We start from the raw sequence: 12520 nt of genomic DNA, 5'->3' as shown, positions 1-12520 counted from the left end.
TCACAAAGGCTCGTTCATTTCTCCAGTTAATTGTTTTTTGCTTGATGTGAAAAAATAATAATCTCACTTTGGCAATCGTGTTGGTATATTCGGCAAACAAACATATACGGTATATCTCAAAAAACATATACGGGAGTATATATAGCATCATCCGCCGCAACATGCAGGTTCCTGCTCAGCTTGCACAGTGCTAACTTTGCTAGCTTATTCAGCATTCTTAATGGATCAATCAACCAGCAAGGAACAAAGAGATTTTATTATGAGACTAAGTTACACACGATCAAAATAGAGTTTGGTTCAATGAACTTGATATCAAAAGCATGCAAATCTTGGACAGTCTCAATTTAACTTCGTTTTCCAAAAAAAATAAAAATAAATTATCCCTCCAATCTGGATTTTAAATATAGGAGAGCACCTTTTATCAAAAAAAAAAATAAATAAATAAAGAGGACGAATCAACAATTCAAGAATCCAGTTGTCGGAGCATTGAAGCTGGCTAAGCAAATTTAACATTATTTAATAATATTTAAAATTAAAATACACATATGTTTAAAGTTAAACCATCACACAAAATCAAAAATCCCACAGGGATGTCGTTGGAATTGTGCCAATCAGGATCCATCAATCAAATAGTGACGAGAAACAAAAATTAATAAGTCTGGCTTTTTCATAACTGAGCAATAAGTGCGTTACCATATTTTATATTAGATACATAAAAAACGCTCTAACTCGGCGTCCGACGTCCTGATCCACCCATTGTACACGCCACCCATGCCGCGCCCACCCGCCCTCTGCGCCGACACCGTTCGGCCCTTTGTGCTGCGCCCCCAGCTCCGCGTTGTCGGTGAGCACACCGGTGACCTCCATGCACCACCCACCCGTCCTCTATGTGCACCGCCGCTTGTGCTGCCCCCACACCCACCCTCTGTGCACTGCTGGCGAGCACATAGGTGACCTCCAAGCACTGACAAGCCTCCATTTGCGAAGCAGCAAGGAGATGTTTTGCGCTGAATGAGCATGTCGCAAATGTATGTTTCAAATATTTCAGGTGTTTTCGAGGTATGTTGCAAGCGTTTTATATCGATGTTGCAAAAGTATATCGGGATGTTGCAAAAATAGATCGGGATGTTACATATGTTGCAATGGCTATACACGTATGTTTCAATTGTATGTTCCAAAAGTAGATATGCATGTTGCATAAACATGCATGTTGCAAGCATATGTTTCAAGTGTTTCATATGTCTGTTGCAAGTGCTTCGTCTGGATGTTGCATATGTTTACAATAGTTTTCAAGTGTTTTCTAGGTATTTTGCAAGTGTTTCAGACGTATGTTGCAAGTGTTTCAGCTGTTTTCGGACGTATGTTGCAAGTGTTTCACCTAGGTGTTGGAAAAGTAGATCTGATGTTGGTTGCACATGTTGCAATGGGACCCACCTGTCGCAGCCACCTACTGCAGTTGATGGGTGACTTCCGGCCGGTGTAGGCTCGTTGTTGGAGCGCCGCTGAGCGGGCGCAGAGAAGCCAAGCGCAGACGTGGGGGGAGGGGGTCCACGCGGTGGGGCGCGCAAAAAATAGGCGGGCACGGGCTTCTTCTCTTGTGTGCGGGCACCGTCCGACGCTGCGTCCCGAATCGGATGTCTGGGTGCCAACAAGTTCATAGATACATAGAAGGAAAAGGGGTAAAAATAAACTAATACGGTTTGAATCAGGTTACCTCAAACATAGCACTGTAGCCCAGTAGGAAAAGTGCAAATAAAAGACCAGAAAGGACAAACACGAAAGACGAGAAGGAATAAAAAAAGAAACAAATTGCACAACACGACATTCTAAAAAGATTGGCCCTTGTTTAGTTCCACCAAATTTCCAACTTTGGCACTATACAAAAAGAAGATTCCCCGTCACATCAAACTTGTGGTACATGCATGGAGTACTAAATGTTGATGAAATCAAAAACTAATTGCGCGGTTTGGTTGTACTTTACGAGACGAACGTTTTGAGTCTAATTAGTCAACGATTGGACAATTATTACCAAATAGAAACGTCCAGATCTGCCAGCGGCGCTACAGTGCGCTACACGACATTCAACGCTACAGTGTGCTACAGTGTTACAAATTCCGGCGGCGCCAAATCTGCCAGCGAACTAAACGGGGCTGGATTATTCGCGAAATATGAACGATACTCCTTGCTAACGACTCTACTAGCGTGTGTACCCGCAGGGGCGAAAACGTCCAGATCTGCTCTCTGGCTACTTTATTTTCTTCCTTCCACCATGTTCCTCTGTCGTCCACTTGCACGTCCAGCTGAAATGTCCTAATATGGCTAGAGGAGGGTGAAAAGCCTATTTAAAAATCTATAAACCAACTAGAGCAATTTGATTAGTGTGATAAATAGCGAAATACAAACTTGCTCTAGCTCTACAAGGGTTGCAAGCCACCTATCCAACAATTCTAATTGCTATGATCACTAGACACACAAGAGGCTATGTTGCTACTCACTAAGAGCTCTCAAACTTGCTACACTAAAGAGCTCCATTAGATGAACTTAAGCTACAAAGCAAGCTCTCAATTCTAGCTACACTAAAGAGCTTGCTACAACTAGTTTACGGGAATGTAAATGAGTGAGTAAGGTGATTATACCGATGCATAGGGGAGTGAACCAATCACAAGATGAGTACCAATTCAATCACCGGGAGAATACCAAAGGGCAAGAGACAATCAATTTTTCTCCCAAGGTCTACTTGCTTGCCGGCACACTAGTCCCCGTTGTGTCGACCAACACTTGGTGGTTCAGCGGCTGAGGTGTTGCACGAACCTTGTCCACACAATTGGACACTGCAAGAACCTACCCACAAGTGAGGTAACTCAATGACACGAGCAATCCACTAGAGTGACCTTTTGGCTCTTCGTCGAGGAAGGTACAAGACCCCTCACAATCACCAACTCATGCCAAAGCTCCTCAGCTGCTCCAAGCCGTCTAGGTGGCAGCAACTACTAAGAGTAACAAGAAATCCACAGCCACAACAATCTTCAAGTACCACTAGATGCAATCACTCAAGCAAATACACTTGGAATCACTCAATCTCACTTTAAATTAGCAATCAAGCAAGAGAGATGAGTGGGAGGGAGTATGCTCAGCTCACAAGGATGTCAAAGATGTCAAATAGCCAAGAGAAATGCCTTGGAGATGGTCAAACACTATTTATAGACATCCGCAAACGAATAGAGCCGTTAGAGCCAAAGAGGGGAGCCCTACGTACTGACCGGATGCGTCGGTCGGGTTGACCGGATGCGCCCGCGTTAGCATCTAGTCGACGATCCACTGCCATGTGTCCATGCTTTGAACCCTACGTGTTGATCTTCAACGGTTGAAAATGGTCAACGTAGTTAGTCAAGTGACGACCGAACTCGCCGCTTGCGCCACCTAACGCACGGCAAAGAGTATCCAGAGGCAAAAAACCTTGACCCGACGCATCAGGTCAGAGGCGACTTGACGCGCCCGAGCGTCCGGTCAGTGCACCGCTCCTACATGAGCTCGCCTGAGGCTAACGTCATGGTACGTCAGCACGCACCTGACTCAGGGCCTGTGTGTCCGATCGTGTGAATATGCCGCCAGCCAACAAGTGATCGGGCACGCCAATCGAGCTAGGGCCAACGTCTGATCATTCTTCTCCACTCTCGGCTAGTTAGCGCTGCGCGGCTATAAATGACCGAACACGCCCGGGGTGAGTCCGGTCACCCCACGGCTAGAGTCCGGTCATGGACGTTCTCCTCTTTTTCTTTTTCTAAGTCCACAACCGCTTCACCCTTGCTTCCAACTTGCTAACCACAAAGTGTAGAACTTGTGTGCACGTGTGCTAGCATTTTTCAAAGCATTTTACAAGGGTCAAGGTTAACACTCTAGGTTCCTAAATGCATATGCAAGAATCATGCCACCTAGTGGCACTCGATAAACCATTTAGCCAAAGATCTCCTTTCTTTATAGTACGGCTATCGATCCTAAGTCACTCACACCCTCTATGGTGTCTTAAGTGCAAAACAAAAACCTATCTTATACCTTTGCCTTGATCTTCTCGGTTTTTTGTTTTTCTCTTTCTTCTTTTCCAAGTTGAGCTTGATCATCTTTATTTCATGTCCACCTCCATCACCATGGACCTCATCTTGCTCAAACACTTGGATTGGACCACCTTTTCTAATTCACACATTTAGATCAAAGGTTAGACCTAGGTTTCATCAATTATCCAAAAGCAAACTAGGGCTTTCATCGGCTCGGGCGTCAATGCCACTAATTCCCAAGATATTCCATCTCCTACTCGAGCGCATGTCTCTCACTAGTTCTAGTAGCACAGCACTGCCTTTGTTGTTGTTAAATGCTAGCCACCTTCTTCCTCTCACTAATACAAAAAAGCATTTGTAGCAATGCCATCTTTTCTAGGGGCCGCTCAATTTAAAACCGCTCGTACAAATGGTTTCTAAAACGAGCCGTCGCGATTTGTAGGGGTTGCTGGTATTTTTCAGTCGCCCCTAAAAATGGCCCTATTTGTAGGGGCGGATCTAGATCAATCCAGCCGCCCCTACAAATGAATTTTTCGGTGGGTCTTTCGAGAGTATTTCAGGTATCATTATTTATACTTTTACCATTGTAGGGGCGGATCTAGATCAATCTAGCAAGCGCAAATATAATATACCATTGTAGCACTTCACCCGAGAGTATTTCAGGTATCATTATTTATACTTTTCCTATAGGGAAGGTCTAGCATGGACAAGTATTGATAACTTATACTATTGATGAAGAAGTAAACCATAACCAATATTCTACTCATAATAGGGGTAAGTCATAGGATATATATATATATATATAAATAACAAGTATTGATCAATGATAATGATAAATCACTCAGAGTACTCCTTTCTATGGCATTAGCATGATCAGGTAGAATATTAGAGGAATAATTCCTAAGTCATCCTTAATTACAAGTCAAAGCATACATTGATTAGTGCAATTGCACCTAGTAATCATGGCTAAGATCATCTTCATATCTACACATAAGGGATATTACTAGGGAAGAGTAAGAACAGAGCTTATCTTCCTTCATAATCAGATCTTACGTGCTACCTACATCGGGGAGTGGACTACAAAGGACTCAATGGGAGTGTCACGTCCATGATCTACCACATGACCCAGAATATAGGGTATATTCATAAGTAAACAATGTATAAGATACCATGCTTACACAATGTCGAACACCCACCTATGGTACCTTAGAGTGAGCGCTATACGAACTTATGCATGAACATGATGATAATCCAACTATACTAAGCATGTAATCAAAGTAGATGATGAACATTATAACGAAGAACATGAATAAGATGAATACTAATGTTGTCATAATAATTGTAGCAAGCATATAAAAATAATGGAGATACAAAAGAGAGAGGGGGTACAAAGAGTATACCAAACCACGCTCTTGACACGATCAGAAATCCAAGCGAAGCCTGCTTGCCTCCCTCTAGACCTAGCCTAACTAGCTATGCCCTAGAATATGTTGGAGCTCTGAGGATTATTAGGGTTTCTGTCTTCTCAAATGACTTGATGCTTAGGGGGGCAGGGGCTGATATATATAGGCCGGAGCATCCAACATGAGCCCTTGGATTAAACCGACTTAAGGAACGGTGTAGATGCAACCTAGGAGGCGGAGGAGAACTAATATTGTGATGAGGCTGATAGGTGGGACCCTAGGGGTCAGACGGCCTCTAGGTGGGGCTGGCCGGCCCCACCTAGCGGTGTCTCATCTCCCGCTTCGGTGTGGAGTCTTCTAGAGCCTTCTTGTGTCCGTTTCACTATGGATAAGCATGATTAAAATGTGACATGTAGGTCCACCTTGATGGTTTTCTGGATAAACCCTGCAGAAATCATAGATTCAGCAAAACTCATGGAATTTATTAGTTTAAACCCCAAGACCTTTGTTGGTGATCCAATTGTGCCCTTATATAAGTTTTATTGACAATTTATAATGGTTGTTAACTACCGTCAACTTGCTCCCCAAGCTTAACCTTTGCTAGTCCCTTAGCAAAGCTAAACTCAGCAATTTGAATCAGGAGTTGTTGCGATGCTTTCACTCCTCAAAAGTACACATTCGTTCAAACAAGAATTCTCCTTTGGATTAAAATAAACCGATCTGACTTTCAAACTTACCCATATTACCTTCAACTATGGGGCTCCTTAGCCTTCACTTGGGTCTTGAGCAATTGAAAGACAGAATGATCAAGTCAAGCACTATGTCTCAAGTTCTTTGCTCAACCATTATTCTGGAGTTTTTATAGGTTTTCAAAATAAAACTCAGAGCTTCCATTGTATGACACTCTCAAGTCTCTCAATATATGTGGTACCTATGGATCCTCACCAAGGCAATAATAATGTTATGCCTTTCTCTTCCTACAACTAAGGCTTATGTGGAGCTCATAGCAGTGAAAAAAGCATGAAAGAGCATACTTACAATACATATATTGTAAAGTCAAACTTTGGATCCAAAGAGAGTTAAGTCATACAATCAAATCAAGATGTCCATGTGTGTGGATGTATATGGTGGATATAGATGGTGGCTAATCTAATTCTAGTTTGCTCCTTGAAAACATATCTCTCTTTTGAAACTTGGAAACAACTTTGCAAGAAAACATGAGCTATCTTATTCATCTCTTGTTTTTCTTTTCTTTTTTAGGCGGGCATCTGAGTACCCATTGTTTTCAATATCTTGGACACTTGTCCATTTTTTTTTCTTTCTTTTTTTGAAAAACTTTTGCATAGCCCCATGTCTCTTTTGACTGCAACAAAACTTTTGCGAGATAGCAACAAGAATTTAGAGCATTTATTTGGTGGATATCCTATAGGCCATATTTTTTGTGTTCACTCCTAGTGTAAGAGTAAAACATTTTTGGGTGGATCTAGATGGAATGGCATGTTGTTGCGCCTACCCCTAGTGTAGGAGTAGTGCATATGTGGGTGGTGTGTACGTGATCTTGATTTTAAGAGCATGACAAACCTCTCATAAGCGTCAACAAAGCTTGACTAAACTCAATGCAATGCAAGCAACATATATGAGTGAAAGTTTTTCTAATCTAAATATCATATATGGCTCTCGTAGGAATTTAAGCTTTGTCATACAGGAACTCATCATGTAATATTTTTATGTTTTTCAAAAGATAAACCTCCAAAACTTTAGTATCACTTGGAACAAGATAAATAGCAGCTCAGACCTTCTCATATCATATCCGTCAATTACCTAGACTTAGATCAAGCATCTGCTATCCACGAGTTTCCAGCCCATAGTAAATTCTTATATCAAAACAGTCGTATCCAAAACTCGAGAGACTTTAAGGCTAAAAACTAGGTACTTGAAAGGAATTATAATAGAGCAACTATTCATCATTTCCATTGCAAGAGATTATCGTAGAGTCTTTTATTTATTGAGCTCTTAAAAACAGAAAACTAGACACACACTTTTTATTTTGTTTTCAAGTTTTAAGATCACACCTTACTAATATATATATATATATATATATATATATATATATATATATATATATATATATATAAAACTGGCTAGGACAAATTTTTATTTTGTTTTAGTTTGTTATGCATCTTTTTATTTCTTTAGCTAATATAAAGCAAACTTAAAAATAGTAAAACTAAAGGAAAGAAATACTTAGCTAGATACACGGGGGATGTCCTCCCCAAGCTGGATGTTGTTGTGGTCGATTGTTGAATGTTGAGTGATACTTCTCGGAGCGGGTTTGCCAGTTGATGTCCTTCTCATTCATCCAGAAGTTGGGTTCCTCATGTGTAGCGAGTACAACAGCGGTTCAGGAAGATGTACTTTGGGTGGACGAAGACAGGTGGGTAAACTTGCTCTTGATCTTATGTGTCATCCTGCAAAATACTCCAACAAGAACACCAAAACTCGTGGCACAGATTAGGATAAGGGGATAGCGGTCAGTCATTCAAAGATTTGTCGTCCTTGTGGGTTTAGATAGATTTTTTAAGCGACAGAATTCTAGCAGGATGTCTATCTAGTATTTTTAGATTTTCTATTTTATGATATGCAGAACAGAAAACATGTATGCATAGTATTTTTAATTTTTATGCCACCACAGTGAATATTCCCATGGGTTTTTACACACCATAGATGTATTCACATGGGGCTTTATGATGCAATGATGAAATGTATTCATGAAACTTTTTATCTTTCTTTTATTAACACAATGTAAATGCAGAGAAGTAAATATGCTAAAGTGAAAAATAATTTATGCAATGCTAGAAAGTAAATATGGATAACTACCGTTGTTACCTCACGGTGAGGGTTCGGATTTTAAGTCCTCTGGACAGGACTTGACTAGGGAGAAGTCCTTCATTCCTTGGGTGCATCATCCGGTCTCAGCGGTGGAGACCCAGATGACTGCACATCTTGTGATGGAGATTCCGATGATGATGTCACCTTTTCTTTCCACACCTGCGTGGACTATGGACTTTTCTTAGTTGGAGTAGGTTCATCTTTCATAGGCGCTTTAGGTTCTTCATCTTCCCATTCATTCCATCAGGGTTGGTTCCTTTGACATCAGGACGATCGACATCTCCTCCTCAAGTGACTCTTCTTCAGCTGTTCATAAGTGGTATAACTATTAAAATAACAGCGTACCTTTTCTCTAGGGAATTGGAAGTGGACTTGTCCAGATCCAACGTAGATGATCGTGTTGGTGGTGTTGAGGAACGGTCTTCCAAGGATGATGGGTATATCATCTTCTTCTTCTCCCCTGTCTAGGACCATGAAATCGGTAGGAGCATAGTGATCTTGTATTCTTATCATAATGTCCCTCGCTATTCCTTCAGGGAATTGGATTGATTGGTCCGACATCTGCAACTGCATATATGTAGGGAACAAAGGTTTGTTACCGAATAAATATTCATGCATTATATTAGACATTATGTTGACTCATGATTCAATGTCGTAGAAGGTCTTGTGGAAAATTCTTTTACCAATGGTACACTCAATCGTCGGTACGCTAGGATCATCCTTCTTAGCAAGGAATGGTGAAGCGAGGAGGTGGTCGTACTTAGATAGGAGTGTGTTGATCATGTGGCTGACTGGTCTTGTTCTTCCTCCTTCTTTGGTTCTTCTTCTTCTTGGTTATTGTTGTCTCTTTGTGCAGGTATGCCTTTTGTAGATGACTAGGAGATTGCAAGATGTGGTTCTTGAAAGAGAACTTCACCTTTTTATCCTTGATTGTGAAACAGATCTTGGCACTGTCCACATAGATGATGGCTTTTGCGGTGCTCAAGAAGGGTCGGCCTAGGATGATGGGTGCCCTTTCATCTCCACCTATTTCCAAAACCACAAAGTCTACAGGAATATATGATTGTCCCACTCGAACAATGGCATCTTCAAGAACTCCCTTGGGGTAGCAGAGTGACTGATCTACAAGCTACAAACGCATATTTGTGTACAACAAAGGATCTCCTAAAATTTTCTCATATATTACCTTAGTCATGATGTTGACACTTGCTCTGAAGTCACAGATAGCTTCTTGGAAAATGTGAGGTCCAATGGCGATGGGGATGATAGGTCTCCCTGGATCACCTTGTCCAGCAAGGTATAATCTATCCACCTTCCTGTCAATGGCTCTGTGTAGTAGTAAGATGCATTGTGAATATCGAAAAGATTTGTAGTTTTTAGATCTTCCCGCTGCCCCGGAATCTTACCTTTGTCAGATGGTGGAATAGCAGCCGCCAGTTGAGCTATTTGTGATTCTATCATTTTATTAAAGCTATGCTGGTTCTTAATGGCAGAAGCAAAGCTATCCATTCTATTATTTATGTTTTCTAATATTTTATTATCGGTAGCTACCTTCTCAGATAATCCTTCTATAAGTCTAGATTGGCCAGCAATTAATTCTCTCAAGGGTGGTTGATTGAAGTTATTATAATTATTACCTTGAGGGTTACCTTGGTAGTTCAACCTCTATTGCTGGTTCCATCCTTGATTCTATTGAGGACGATAGCAATTGTTGTAGTTGTCAAAGTTCGCGTCCTCTTGGGTTTTAGGATAGTTATTCCCTGAATGCCCAGTGTTTCCACATACTTCACATGTCATGCAGGAATCATGAATGTGCATGACTTCTTGCTTCTCATTAGCTCGGTCTTCGAGCTTCTTCATCAGTAGGTCCATCTTGGTAGATAGCATCTCTACCTCCTTGAGTTGATGCATACCTCCACCTCTCTTGCAGGTCTGAACACGTCCTTCATTCCAGCCTTGGTTGGAGGCCATCTTCTCCACAAGAGTGGTCATAGCTGGAAGTGTAAGTGACAAGAATGCACCTCCAGCAGTAGCATCTATGGTCTCACGGGTGCTGTTGGTCAACCTGTGGTAGAACATCTGCATGAGTAGCCAATTCTCCATCCTTTGATGAGGACATTCTGATATATAGTCTTGAAAGCGTTCCCATGCCTTAGGGACAGATTCATCATGTTGTTGTTAAAAACTTAAAATTCTCCCACGTAGAGCATTGGTCTTGTCCGTGGGAAAGAACTTTGCTAGGAAGGCAGTGGAGCAGTTATCCCATGTAGTGTTTCTATCTTTGTTGGCGTAGAACCACTGCTTTGCCTTCCCCAAAAGTGAAAATGGGAAGAGGCAAAGTAGTATGGCGTCCTTGGTTACTCCCTTGATGGTGAAAGTGTTGTAGATCTCCAGGAAGTGTTGGAGATGAACACTAGCATCTTCATGTGCCTTTCCACAAAATTGGCTCACTTGCACCATGTTGATGAGAGCCGGCTTGTGCTCGAATCCATTGTCTCCCACATTGACTGTGGGTCTAGTCTAGATGTTGGCAGTGGTTGGAGCAGAGAATTCACGAAGAGTCTTGTCAGCCATAGCTTTAAATTCTAGTGTTAAGCTTCACCTTATATGGTTGTCTTCTGACTCTAAAGTTAAAACTTTTTTGAGTTTAGCCATAGTCCTCTTAAGTAGTGCTTTTGGATTGTCAACGTAGTTTGTCGAAAGGTCAAAACTGGTCATACATTACCCTGCATAAGGTACACAAGTAGACAAAAAAGGGTAAGCCTATTTGAGCAAAGGTCAGTGGTTTATCTCGATCACATCAATAAGTATAAGTTTATCAATACTTCCTTTGTCTAGCTACCTTCCTCGACAATGGTGCTAGAAATGCTTGTTGGTATTTATTAACTTGTCACTTGTTTTAATAGCCACCTATTAATTACCTACATCTCCTAACATTACTTTACTAGGTTGTCATCCCTAGTGATGGTGCCAGAGATGCTTGTTGGTGCTGCCTAGCATCACTACTAGAATGATACTAAGTAGTTCTTTATCATTTTATGTGACTAGAAAGAATATATAGATATGAATGAAAAAGGATCTTCAAGCCCAAAGATAATATACCATTGTAGCACTTCACCCGAGAGTATTCCAAGTATCGTTATTTATATTTTTATCACAGGGAAGGTCTAGCGTGGACAAGTATTGATAACTTATACTATTGATGGAGAAGTAAACCATAACCAATATTCTACTCATAATAGGGGTAAGTCATAGGATAAGATATATATATATAAGTATTGATCAATGATAATGATAAATCACTCAGAGTACTCCTTTCTATGGCATTAGCATGGTCAGGTAGAATATTAGAGGAATAATTTCTAAGTCATCCTTAATTACAAGTCAAAGCATACATTGATTAGTGCAATTACACCTAGTAATCATAGCTAAGATTATCTTCATATCTACACATAAGGGATATTGCTAGGGAAGAGTAAGAATAGAGCTTATCTTCTCTCATAATTAGATCTTACGTGCTACCTACATCGGGGAGTGACTACAAAGGACTCAACGGGAGTGTCACGTCCGTGATCTACCACATGACCTAGCATATAGGGTGTATTCGTAGGTAAACAATGTATAAGCACCACGCTTACACAATGTCAACCACCCACCCATGGTAGCTTAGAGTGAGGGCTATATGAACTTATGCATGAACATGATGATAATCCAACTATACTAAGCATATAATCAAAGTAGACGATGCCGATTTGTAGGGGTTGCTGGTATTTTTCAGTCGCCCCTAAAAATGGCCCTATTTGTAGGGGTGGATCTAGATCAATCCAGCCGCCCCTACAAATGAATTTTTCGGTGGGTCTTTCGGGGCTAAAAAACTGCTATTTTTACCTAGATTTACTCAGTCGCCCTTACAAACCAATTTTATAAGGGCGGTGTTGGTATTTATTAACTTGTCACTTGTTTTAATAACCACCTATTAATTACTGACATCTCCTAACATTACTTTACTAGGTTGTCAACCCTAGTGATGGTCTATTGGTCCAGCTTCCTCCAACCTAGCTTTGCTCGCACGGTCTGCCTCACTCCTCTTTCCCGTAGCGGCCCAACTAAAGGCCCAGCGCACCGCCTGCGCCCTTTCTCCTCTCCGTAGCCTAGTCCAACGCAGCCCCGCATGAT

The 12520-nt window shown here is 41.3% G+C and overlaps 1 non-coding gene across 1 annotated transcript; it reads left to right on the top strand.

The window, feature by feature from the left end:
- The first annotated feature begins 10445 nt into the window (after positions 1-10445).
- On the top strand, positions 10446-10552 carry LOC136524925 (small nucleolar RNA R71). Its single transcript, XR_010776272.1, has one exon. It is a non-coding gene; the product is annotated as a small nucleolar RNA R71 (small nucleolar RNA).
- The last annotated feature ends 1968 nt before the right edge of the window (positions 10553-12520 follow it).

The sequence above is a fragment of the Miscanthus floridulus genome, chromosome 18, assembly GCF_019320115.1.
Source record: "Miscanthus floridulus cultivar M001 chromosome 18, ASM1932011v1, whole genome shotgun sequence".
Taxonomy (NCBI): Eukaryota; Viridiplantae; Streptophyta; class Magnoliopsida; order Poales; family Poaceae; genus Miscanthus; species Miscanthus floridulus.
The sequence above is the reverse complement of the archived record's forward strand: the minus strand, read 5'-3'. Positions and strand labels throughout refer to the sequence as shown.